General features: G+C 34.1%; 1 pseudogene; it reads right to left on the bottom strand.

Moving 5' to 3' along the window:
* Window positions 1–13669, bottom strand: part of LOC117333182 — a 48533-nt pseudogene that overhangs the window by 15789 nt on the left and 19075 nt on the right.

Genomic DNA, 13669 nt, shown 5'->3' with positions numbered 1-13669 from the left:
GGACAAACTTGTTTCTAGCTTTACACCATACCTGAAACTCGTGTCTATATCACATAACCTAGTCACAGCCACTTACCGAAGAGAATGTGAAGAGAGATGCTGTGTTGAAAGTTATTTCATCTGTATGTATCCTCCAGAACTGTTCCTTCAATTTATTCTTCATTTTCCTACAATGGAAATATAAATTTACAAATATATGGAATCTCCTAAGCAAGAATGAATAGATAATTCCAAAGTTCTAACAGCGATATATATTAATTATGCCAACGATCTAATGGTAGTAAGGCCTATCTATGGTTATGGATTGTTCCGAAATTTGGAACTCTTCAGTAGTTTTAGCATAAAAAACTGCATAGAAACAAACATTGATACACGAATGAAACGGATTATTAATAGTCAAAGTAACAAACATTGATACACGAATGAAACGGATTATTAATAGTCAAAGTATCTTCTTGCAGATGAGTTCAAAGATACAGTATAACTTGTAGATTATTTTCAGATATACGTAGAAGTTGATAGGTTCAATAATGGGAGTACTACCACGGTCTCAATCGTTGTCATAAACTGAACACGGTTGCGATCAGGATTCCCAAGACAAAGTGATAGTAGAGGTCCTAGGTGTAACTTACAATTTTCCGCAAAACAACCTCCCTACTTGTTTGATGTTTTTATACTAAAGCTCATCAATTCAAACAAGAAAAACTAACAAAACACAATATGCATCACTCGTGTCATGCAGTGCAGACACAATGCAGAACCTGTGAACAATTTACGTTATCGGGATGTAAATATTTCCATAGATACACTTACGAGCAACAGAATGAGATGTAACATTAACAAACATGCGAGTTTGGTGAATTGATCTTCCAACAAACTATTGGCTTACACATGAGAACAAACTATGCTCCTCTGACTGGTTTTTGTTTTCATACGAGGCTGATTATATTGAGCTCATCAGAACATAAAATAGAGACCTTGAAATGTCTTTCAATTTCACCTATAGGTATATTGACGATGTGTTGTATTCAAATAACAAAAACTGTAATGTCGATCGTATATACACTGTAAAACTTGAGTTCAAGAAAAATCTGTGTCCTTATTGGATAGGAAGTCAGACATGTTTGATGCCTGTTAGAGTGGTTACACTTTCTTCTCCATGCAAATCTTTTTTTTTTTGTATTTGTTTTGCCAACGTTTAACTGACTTTGAGTTTGAATGATGGCTTCGTTTTATGTAGGTATTATGTGTTGTTTTTTCTACAAAGCCATACATGTATGTCATAAGTGGATAACATTGTTTTGTATCCCATTGAGATTAACAACAGTCAGCTTTTTAATACAGCAAATTCAGAGAAATAAACTGCACACACATATATATAAGATAATGCGATATATATTCGGATTGAATACAGACATGCATAGTCCAAACTTCTGCACACGTTATATAAGGTAGATGTCTATTGTTTTCTTTATATGACGATGTTTACAAAGAGGGCCACCTACCTCACGTACAGTTGTTGAAAAAGGAAGCTGAGCAGTACAACCAGTAAAATCACACCGACAAATGAAAAAATTAAGATACGGATAACATCTGCTTCTGTTAAACCTGAAAAATACATAAATAAAGATACGGATGATATCTGCTTCTGTTAAACCTGAAATATAGATAAATTAAGATACGGATGATATCTGCTTCTGTTAAACCTGAAATATAGATAAATAAAGATACGGATGATATCTGCTTCTGTTAAACCTGAAATATAGATAAATTAAGATACGGATAATATCTGCTTCTGTTAAACCTGAAATATAGATAAATAAAGATACGGATGATATCTGCTTCTGTTAAACCTGAAATATAGATAAATTAAGATACGGATGATATCTGCTTCTGTTAAACCTGAAATATAGATAAATAAAGATACGGATGATATCTGCTTCTGTTAAACCTGAAATATAGATAAATTAGGACACGGATGATATCTGCTTCTGTTAAACCTGAAATAAAGAGGCTTTGTTTTTATTTTTATGTTGCTTCAAAGTGTCATAACAAACGTTTATCAGTAAAAAGCTACACAATTTTAACTAAACCTTGACCGCGGACCTGATGGACTTGACCTTTGGTTAGTAGACTCCTTGCTTAACTTTAAACAACTTTGCTTCATAATGTCATAAGAGATTGTGCATCAGTGAAAATATGCAAAATTTGACCTTGACCTCTGAACGTGAAAACTTTGACTTTCAACTGTTTAGCTGAGTGCGCATTTTTGTGAACTGAAAATCTTGTCCAAGATTCATATGAATTGGTCACTAAATATTAAAGTTATACCCAGGAGTAAACATTGTGGACAGAAAGACGGACAGACGGGCGGATGGACAGACAGTGACTGTTATAGGGCACCCAATTATTTTTAAGCATTAGTCCGTTTTTCAACCCATTTTGATACTCTGTTGTTTTTTTCAACAAACGTCATTTCAAAAAATGTACATGATATGTTTTACTTGATATCAATAAGATGTGAGCTTTGGCTCGGTCGCCGTGTCTTACATACGCGACAAAGCTAATTCCAAGCATTCTGTTCCATGTAAATGTGGGTGATTGTATATGTGACTGGAATTAAGAAGGGGATAGGTGAGAAAAAACCGCTGTCTAGGATCCAATATATTAAGTAATATTTGTCTACTTTATAATATTACGGATATTTGGTTTATTGTGATTAACACATGAGCATTGATCTGTCGAGCTGTTTACATTCAACATGTATGTAGCTATATATGACAGCTAAATGTTGAATTGTTATATCATTAACAGGAATCTGATCACCCAGAAACTGTTAATTATTTGTTAACACAGAACTAGCCACCCATATACCGTTAATTGATATGACTCCATAGTCGGCGGAAAATTGGAATCCAGTAATATATCATTGATTGAATTGGTTCCTGGTTGTGGTCGTCCATTAACACACATGCTAGGTCCACAGTCGCTTGAAAGTTTGTGACTAATAAATCCAATACAATAACGACTTAGAAAGCGTTTTGTTATGAGCGTATATCTTATAATTATGCATGTATATTTGTATTCTTTAAAGGATAGATCAGAACAAATATGTTTTATATATCTTTATTTATTTATCTCAACATCATAACTATCTTCCTCTGCAATAGAATAAATTACCCTCAAAAGTGTACTGCTTATGAATTGGAAATAATTACAATGAAAATTCGGCTTTTCGTCTAGATATGAAATGTTGGGTCAAAATAAAGTAGATTATATTAAGTCGTGGTCATGATACCTTTGCAGTGCTCCCCAGAGTAGCCACATCTGGGACTATCCGCAGGAATGTTTCCACCGGGCCAGACTGGAGAAACGCCCACTTGTTCCTCAAAGTAACCCTCCTCAGACAAGTACTGACCAATTTGCTATAGACAAATAGAAAATGTCAGATAAGTAGAAAAAAATATTTATTATAAACATAACAATAAACATATATTGTTTGTATCTGAAAGAATAATCATAAACATCATAAAATATTGATAATACATTGTTTATGCTTGAAAAAATAAAATTATAAACATGCTTTGACACGTTAATTTTTCCTCAGTTTTCCTGATAAAGAAAGTGGTATTTTAGACTTAACACTTCAGGCCTCAGAATGACCATTTACTTTTATCTGACTTTATAGGAAATTATTTTGTTAACTTTCAGTTAGAAATTCAAAATTGATTGAAATCACAATGTGCGTGCTTAAAATGTTACATTCTATGAATATTTGACCTTAAAGAATAACCAGAGGCTGAGAGGCGGGGTCCGAAAAAAATATGATAAAAAACAGTTTCCCTGTTTAGACTCCGACCTGCTGAAATTCAATACTCTCCAGTCCTAAACTGTATGATACATATTAGATAGGATGGTTTTATGTTCTTTACGTTTTGAATATTATTTTTGCTGGTCGTGTTATAAAAACAAAATTCAACTCAGGTGAATGTTGAAGTCTTTGGGTCTCTTATTATGATGCAGACGAAGTGATGGGAAAATATGTCGAGAGTTTGCTACATTCATAGCCTTTCTGCCATACACTGTATATGGCATCTAACCGAGAACCGTTTAATACTCTTATTTTAAAGTTACCCTTTGGAGAATGATGCCAGGTGTAAATAGAGAACACACAAACTCGTGGTTGATATATATGGTAATTCTTAACTAGAGTTAGTTATTTTTTCGAAAGCTATTTAAACGCGAGCTTTAGCCAATCAAACACAATAAACCGCGTGCCTGAAAAGTAGTCCCGGTCAAAGGTCACCATTTTATCCAATCAGAACGCACTAAGAGTTCATACCATGTTCGGTAAAAACTTAATGTTATTCAACAGTGGTAATGATTATTCCATCACTTGTGGTTAAATAACACCAACCTATTGTGGTAGAAAAAAAAAATTGATTTGTAATTATTAAGTACTGCAAAAGATCTAGCTTTATTTATTTCCCTAACGATATGGATTAAACAGGATATCATGAATCGAAGTTTCAATCAAGTAAAATGCAAACCTTCAGACTGAAATTAGCTCCGGCATTGATTTGTTCGATTTTGTAGCCTTGTTGCCTGTCTCCAATGGAATTTAATGAAACATTTCCTGTAACAGCTGTCAAAACGAAAAAGGTATGAATTGGATAAAAATAACATTGTTTGAAAATATGTGCTTGGTAGTCCAAGACTATATATAATATATACTTCAGTAATATACCAATATTTGACTCGTTACATTGTATATTGTGTATGATATTCACTTGATAACTAACAGTTTTGCGTACTAGTCATTTCATTGTTAAATGAAGTATGTTATATAAATATATTTACGGTAATTAACCCCAGATATTGAAATCCAGATAATTGTATATGTCACAGTTGGTGTGCTGTGTCATTATTGAAAAGTCATTTATTTTCTGTTATAATAAACCAAACATTTCTTCGGTTAATGTCGCAGATATCAAATCAATGTTTTACTTGAAAATGTTTTGTTCCACAGTGTGTGCGTAAGGGCCAGTCCGTCAGTGACGTCATTTCCGTTTTCTAAAGTAGAGTTAACAGCCAATGCGTACAAGTACATCGCTTCATACAGGTTTGCCGCTGGGTACGGTAGCTATCATGATAAATGATAAGAGTTAAACTTGAGATAACAATGTATGTATGGTATTTACACATTTTTACTTATGTTATATGCTTATACAATTAAAACAATATGAAACAAATTATTATTGATTGATTCATTAATCACAGTCACAAAGGGACTTTTCCGAAATGAATTTAATGTGAGCATTGCACAAATGATAGAATACTAAGCTTTTAAATTAAAGCGCAGATCTGAGTAATTTTTTGCTATGTATTGAATCAAATATTATATATAGAAAAGTATATACCAATACCAGCTTACCCCTTCATCTGCGTCATACGTATAGTTGAACAGAGTGTTGGACTTTATTTTAACATTGTCCTCGAACTTCCGGTAATTGTTGTTCAGTGGTGTTAAGTAAGACACAAATATCAGTGAGCTATATGCTTTCATGGCTGCGTCATCATATTCGTCGTTCTGAATTAAAGAATTTTTAAGGAAATTTTTAGGAATCTCCTCCTTACATTGTACATATGTTGCCACAAGTGTATGCGTGTCAAGTCTAAACTGTTATGAATAGGGGCGCTGAGAATATATAACATGGTGGTCGGGTAGTAAAGTAGTAACACACTTGCCTTTCACGTGGCGGCCGGGGTTATATTCCCGACCGCACGTGACGGGTATGGGATCATCTGCCTGACCACGTGGGACTTCACCGGGTACTCCGGTTTCTTCCCACACTAAGACCCGTCGTGCAATTCATTATACACAAAATGTAAGTTGGTATAACTTGTTTCGCAATCGTCGAAAAATAAACAAAGTATCACAAGTAGTATGAAAACCCCTCGCAATTAACAGCACATTTATACTTGCATAAACTTGTTATAGATATTTGATTTCTTTATTCAAGTAATTACTGTATAACTCTTGTCAAATCGCTGATTAAGTCGGGAGGATTAATAACAACATCAGAAGTATATTCAATCTTGCTCCTAACTATCAATTGGAAGGAAAACACATCATGCTTGGAGTGATTGATCAAATAAATTTAGAAAAAAAAATCAAAAAATGTTTTGAAATACCATACTGATGAATTATAATATGGATAATTGGTGATTATTTATAAATTCGTGTTGATATCAAATTGAAATATGTGTGTTGTAGATCCAATATGTAATGAGAGAAATTATAATGCAAGGTAATTAAGCTCATGAGCATGTGCTAGATATTTTATTTGCTGTTTGTGCGATATTGCTGTGATAAAATCGTATATCTAGGTTCATGAAATTCCCTTGAGAAATAAACTTTTAAGAGTGCTTACAAAATATCTTTGAGTGAAATAAACTAAGGGCAATAACTCTGTGAATCGCACTGAAACTGAAACTCATTCTAGAAATGTACATAATGAAATCACACTTTAAGTTTTTTGAAATTCCTAAATGAAATTCCCGAGAAAAAAACTTTTGAGAGTAATGACTAAATCATATTTGTGTGAAATAAACTCACGGCTGAAAATCTGTAAATAAGGAAGCGCTGGCTTTGAAACTCAAATTAATTTGAGATTTTGCCATAATGAAATGATATGTTGCGATAGTAAACCCGTGTAGCAAATTCAAGAAATGAACTCGTGAGAGCGCGGACAAAAAAAAGTAACATACGTATATACGGACCGAATCTTATATCCCCTCCAAACTCCGTTTGCCAGGGAATTATACAGTTTACACGAGAATAAGTGTTCACAGTTTCGGATGTTCTAATATTGATTCATTTTTGTTCAACTCCCAAAACTTACCCAATTGTTAAAACCAATTAGAAATTGAAGTACACCTTCCCTTCTATGATATTACATGTATATGTAGTTGATTCGGTATTCATGCGTGTGATTTGCCATCTTCTGTACCGTATATATCCCTAAAATAATACTAGAAAGCGACATTTCTATTACATAATTCCTTATAGATCCAGAACTCCGGGACATAAATTTTGCATTTGACACTGAACTAAACTGAAACTGAAATATTCAAATGCATGATATATAACGTTATATTAGAAATAACATATTGAAAGCAGAAATCGTTACCTGTTTCCATGCAATGTCACCAAAGGTTTTCGTTGAGTCATAATAGTAAACGCAAATAAACATGCAGGTCCCCGATGTCAGCCCCATGTCATGAGCTATGAGCATCAGCTGCCGCAGTGTCTCACCCCGTACAGCAAGAACGATAACTGCAAAATGGCGTTCAATATATAATCATAATTTAATATCATATAAACTTTCCCATACATTCACGAAATAAATAGTGAAAATAATATTATAGGCCTATATTAAGCTAAGCGCCGTATAAGATAGTTTAACATTGAGAGGCATAGGCTGGTAACCACTGGAAACCGTGTAGATTTGTCTGTTCCAACTTATTGTTTAGGTAAGAGTAAGACTTACTCCTTGACAGTGAGACTACGTCCATCAGGATGTCCCTGAGACTGTCGTTTGTGGCAGTGTTGTATTCCTTACTAACAGCCACCGTCATACTAGCACCAGTAAGCACCTCCTCTACAGCTTCTCGTGTGTACTTCCATATCCGGTCTGTGTGCTTCTGGGAAATAATTCCAATCCTTCTCCATTTAAAGTGAACCATTATTCCTCTGACGGCGTGTCCAACCTTGTCAAACGTTCCCAGGAGCCTAGTCAGCGTCTATAATGACAATGTCTTCATAATTGTTTACATGATAACGACAGCTTTGAAGTAAGGACTTACAGGTTATATATCAAATAAGTAATACGCGTTCTTACACTGGTAATGGCGAGAGGATAATAGGGAAACCAAAGCTTTCCTGTAATGATACATAAACCTAGGAAAGCATTTTACGATTTAACAAATAGTAGTCCAAGAAAATATTTTCCTTTCGTATGGCCTATCGATATCTCAAACAAATGATCTGCATTGTAACAAGAGTCTTATAGAATGCATACATGTAGGTGGTGAATAACGTGTTTATACCTACTAGAAATGAGGTTTTTAATCAAACATAACGTCATTATTAACAACATTTCCATTCGTTTGCGGTCATGTTTGTAGGGTACAACAAGACCAAATAACAATCACAAATATTTGACATTAATGATACTACCCCGCGTCCCTCACTGTAATTCAAAGACTAGAGGATGTAATATGTGTATGGAGACTTAACATTTGAGTATGTTATCGTTATGATGACGTCTCACTGCCTGAATACTGACGTTATTGTTCCAGTTACTTCCCAAACTAACGGAATGAGAGCTACACCAAACGCAACTACACTATACTCGATTAGAAAATGAATATAAATAATATCAATGTGCGTTAAAGGACCATAACGTCATTTGTAAATGAAATTCCGACCCAAGGACATTCCTAAGGAGGCGGAGGAGGACACGAAGATCAGAACCAACACTGTCATTTTACAGACAGAGGCGGAGATCAAATTGCTGACGAATAGAGAGAGAAGGCTCAGTGAAAAGGTATTTGAATTTGATGAGAATATGCGGAATTTGATCACAATAACATGTGAAAAAGGGACATTTCGAACCGTCTGTTGCGGATGCATTAATGTCAAAATAGGATACTGGATGCGCATTGGAAGAGGATCGTTCTGCTAATATATGGGAAAAGAAGAAAGAATGGTACAGTAACTATGTAGACAGATATGGAGATAAATTGGTCTCAGTTGGAAATCCAACACCAATACAACAAAAACCACAAAATAAACAGAAAAGTCCAACAATGAACAGGGATACCGAACATCCGGAACAAGAAAGCCCAGGATTGTATTCTGATGCAATCAGAACACCGTCACCAAGGCCTCAATCTCCGATTATAATGAACGGCAAACCGAAGAGAGTTGAAATACCAACCAAAATGACCAGGACACCAGTTTCTAAGAGGGTACTGAGACCTAGGAAGAAGTTAGAGAGTCCATCATCATCACCAGTATCACTTCCGGTCACCAAAGATGGCACTACATATATTGGTAGACTTTCCCGACAGTCTTTTTTGGAAAAGCGCCATCATCAAATAAAGGGCGGAGGAAAGGACAGGAATCATTAACTCAAACGCCAGAGGTACTGCCAAAAGTAATCAATTTGTCATCTCGCATTTTAACAGAAAATGAAATTAGTTTACTTAAAAAAGGTCTTAAATTTTGTCCTACTCCAAAATTTGATAAAAAAGAATTAGAGTGTGATATTTCGCGATTTTGTAGACAATTACGATTAGAAGAAAAATATTTTTCAGAGAATGACGATCTTTCCACAGATAATATACCGCTAGTGAGAAATAAGTCAAAATATAATCCACCTAAATGTGAAGATGTTTTTTTGGAAGAAACTATATCTAGATTAAAAAAACATCCACTTCCTGTTAAAAAGAAGAGAAGTAATTTGTCTTATAATAAAAAAAAAAGCACAAGATACTTTAGCTAAAGACAGATCAATCATTATAAAGGAGGGCGATAAGGGTGGCGCTGTTGTTGTCATGGATACTGAGTATTACGCTAATAAGGTAAAGGAAATGTTATCTAATGAAGAATTTTATATTGAATGTAATTCGGAACAGGATGAACAAACGTTCAAACTGATATTTGATTTGATCAATAGAGAAGGTGACAAACTGCATGAGGAAGAGATAGATTATCTAACTAATTTCTCATTTAAAACTAGTTATTTTTATGGCTTGCCTAAGATCCACAAAAGTAGTCTTATTACAAATGCAATAAAAGAACAGAACTCAGAGTATATTACTGTACATTGTCCTGACGACTTAAAATTTAGACCGATCGTCGGTGGTCCAAATAGTGTGACCCAGCGTTTAAGTCATTTTCTAGATATAATTCTAAAACCACTTTGTTCAAAAGTACCCAGTTTTGTTAAAGATGATTTTGACTTTTTAACAAGGTTACCAAAAGAAGTTTTACCTGGAAGTAAATTAATCTCGTTTGATGTAGTCAGTTTATATACTAACATCCCTACGGATCTTGGTTTGAAGGCCGTAAAATTCTGGTTGGAAAAACATCCAAATACTACTGATAATCGAATGAATAATTTATTTATTTTAGAGGCTTTGGGAATTGTATTGAAAAGAAATGTATTTTATTTCGATAATAAATATTACCAGCAATGTAAAGGAACAGCCATGGGCACGAAGGTAGCCCCTACATATGCCACTTTGGTTATTGGCTATCTAGAGGAAATTCTTTATAGACATATTGAAAAAAGAGACCAAATGCAAGCGGAATATTTAAGGAAGAATTTTATCAGATTTCTGGATGATTGTTTTATAATCTGGCAGTCAGATAAAGATATAGACAATTTTTTTCGGGAACTTAATATGTTACATCCTGATATACAATATACCATGGAGTGTAGTTCAGTGAAACTTGCATTTCTAGATATATACGTACAAATTGAAAATGGTAAAATCGTAACTGACTTATACTGTAAGACCACTGATTCACATAATTATCTTGATTTTTTTTCAAATCATGCTAAGCATATCAAGCTTAATATTCCATTCAGTCTAGCTTCCCGCTTGATATCGATTGTCAGTGATGAAAACACTCTAAGTAAACGCTTGGAGAATTTAATCCATTATCTACGAAATCAACATTATCCGCGTGAAATTATAGACCACGGGATAGCAAGAGCTAAGAAAGAGGGACCAATTCAGTTACACACACAGGATAAGCTAGGTTCCTGTAACATTATTCCTTTTGTAAGTACATACAACCCAAGCAATTATAATATATTTCCTAGTGTTAGAGGTAGCGAGGATTTTTTGAAAAACAGCGAAAGAATGAAATCTATACTCAATAAAAAGAAAATCATAAATTGTAAACGTCAACCAAAAAATCTTAAACGTATCTTATGTGCTTCAAAATTTGATTCTGAAGTAAGAGAAACATCTGTCACAAAATGTATGCAAAAGCGATGTAAAACATGCGATATTATTATAGACTGTCAAAGTTATACATTCAAAAATGGTTTTCATTTCAAAATTAAAACTGATATGAATTGTACTTCAAAAAATGTAATATATGCTCTAATATGCAGTAAATGTTCAGACTTTTATATTGGTCAGACTGGCATGGAATTACGAAAACGTATGACCTTACACCGCCAGCAAACAAGAACGGAACACTTGCGATATTTGACTGTTAACGAACAGTGTCATAAATGTGCTGATGACAATTTTTTTGTTTTGCCAATTTACCAAATGTCCAACTCTGATGTATTACAAAGAGAGAATAAAGAAATGTTTTTCATACAGCTAATGAAGCCGATGTTAAATTCTGAACGTGATAGGACAAAATAAATTATGTATACAATAGATTTCTCAGTAACTTACCGAATGCACATGTACATGTACATGTATACACGTATATTATCTTGCACATTTTGTGTGTAATGTTTTTATGTACAAATATAAAACTTATGTTTGATAGTGTTTACTAACACAATTAGATATTGAAAATTTACACTATTTTACATGTAATATACGGCAAAATCTTTGTATACCATGACCAGTTTTAATTTGAGTACGGAGTACGGATCTATAGATTTGTTGTACAGATCTATACGATGTAATTGCTCCAATCAAGTTTTTAATGGATTGGTTTGTTTAAACCGTATCATATAGTTGGTCTCAACCCTTGTAAACTGGACAAATAAGTGTTTTATAAATTATGTACCCTACTATTATGACGTCATCAAACTATGACGTCATAGGATGTACCGAATAAAATTCATAATCCCCTGAAGAGCGGCAGAATGTAGCCGCGAAAGTACTAGGGAGACAGCAGATCTGTGTTTGGCTTTTTATTTTATTATTATTTACCGTCACATGGACATTTCAACTTTATTCTATATATATATATATATATATATATATATATATATATCTTTAATGGTATACAGATATGAAAATCTTTGCATTACGAAATTCATTTAGATATGTCATTCTCTAAATCAATCAGTACTTTATAGACGTATAAAACGCACGACATAATCTTCTACTGGGTAGATACGGGCAAAGGACATACATCAAAACAAATGGAATACAACATGACACCGAAAAGGACAGCTTTACGAACATGATATGTATGATTAGAGAAAGGTTTCATACAAAAGGTCGATTATATGGGAGCCTGAAGTTGGTTCCGAGTGGTTCCCAGTTCCGTTTTACTTAAACGGAACTCGGAACTGGTTCCTAGTTCCGTTTTTCTTAAACGGAACTTAAACGGAACTCGGAACTCGGAACCAACTTCAGGCTCCCGATTATATTACCTCTGTACAGTACAAACAGCGGGTGTCAGTTAATGGGTATATGAGAGACTGCCGATGGCTGAATATAGCCATGTAAATTAACCGCGCAAAATCAGGGATATTTATTTATATCTACAAGTCGCTCTCAGAAAAAGAAAGGTTTTCTATCATAAAACGATAATCGATATCATAAACATTTGTTACATATATACAAACTACCACAATACACACATATTGCTACCCTGGGATAGACCGAAGGAATTACGTGACCATGTTATATCACGCTCACTTCATCTAATGCATATGTTACAACCACGCTATGATTTGACTAATATGCTTATGAAGAGGTAGATTTTCCATTATATCAGTTCTAATGAACGGTAATACACGAAAATTATAGCAAGTTTGTCGTCATATGTATCCCTAATGAGATAGTTATGTTGAAAAACTACCATTTCGTGATCTTCAGCAACGCTTTGATGTCCAATAATTCTATGAACAAATCCTGCTTAGATAGATAACTGACAGCGTTGGTAAACACTATATCAGAAGCTTATGACAGCTGACAATACATAAGAAAAACAAACCCCATTTAAGACAATCTAAACTCATAAATCAGTGTTATGAAAGGTTTTTTATGAGGGATGAAAAACTTACCCGGCAATTTTATCTAGATTTTATTAATAAACTAGTATGTTTCTGACGTTTGTGATCAACCTGAAAAAGCTAACATATAGATAAGATTGATTGTGAATAAATCTATTTATATAATGTACCTTGAACGTGCCTTTGTTGAGCATTTCCGTATCTTGGCAGACGCCTGTCAAACAGGGAAGATTGTGGTACGCAGCCAACCTGCCAATGTGACGACACACCCCCGAGCACTGCGGACCAATAATACCGTGGTATGTGTGCGCGTGTAGATGGTCACTAACCATACCTAGCATTGACGAGAAAAAAGATATCTTGATGTCAAGTTTCACACATTTTTGCTATTTTAAAGACATTCAGTAATACAGAGTTTGGACTTTATTTACAGTCCTGTTAATTAAATTTGATTATAATTAGTGTACATCATGACATTCTCTATTACAACACATAAGTAACAACCAGAATGTCGACAACGGATAATTCCAAGACACTATCAAGGACACGACAAAAATGATATTGGACAAAAAAACATGACAGCAATCGCACTATAGAATATATTGATATTGGACAAAAGAAAAACGTAAAAGAATTCACACTATAAAATATAT

Source organism: Pecten maximus, chromosome 8, assembly GCF_902652985.1.
Source record: "Pecten maximus chromosome 8, xPecMax1.1, whole genome shotgun sequence".
NCBI classification, from domain to species: Eukaryota; Metazoa; Mollusca; class Bivalvia; order Pectinida; family Pectinidae; genus Pecten; species Pecten maximus.
The sequence above is the reverse complement of the archived record's forward strand: the minus strand, read 5'-3'. Positions and strand labels throughout refer to the sequence as shown.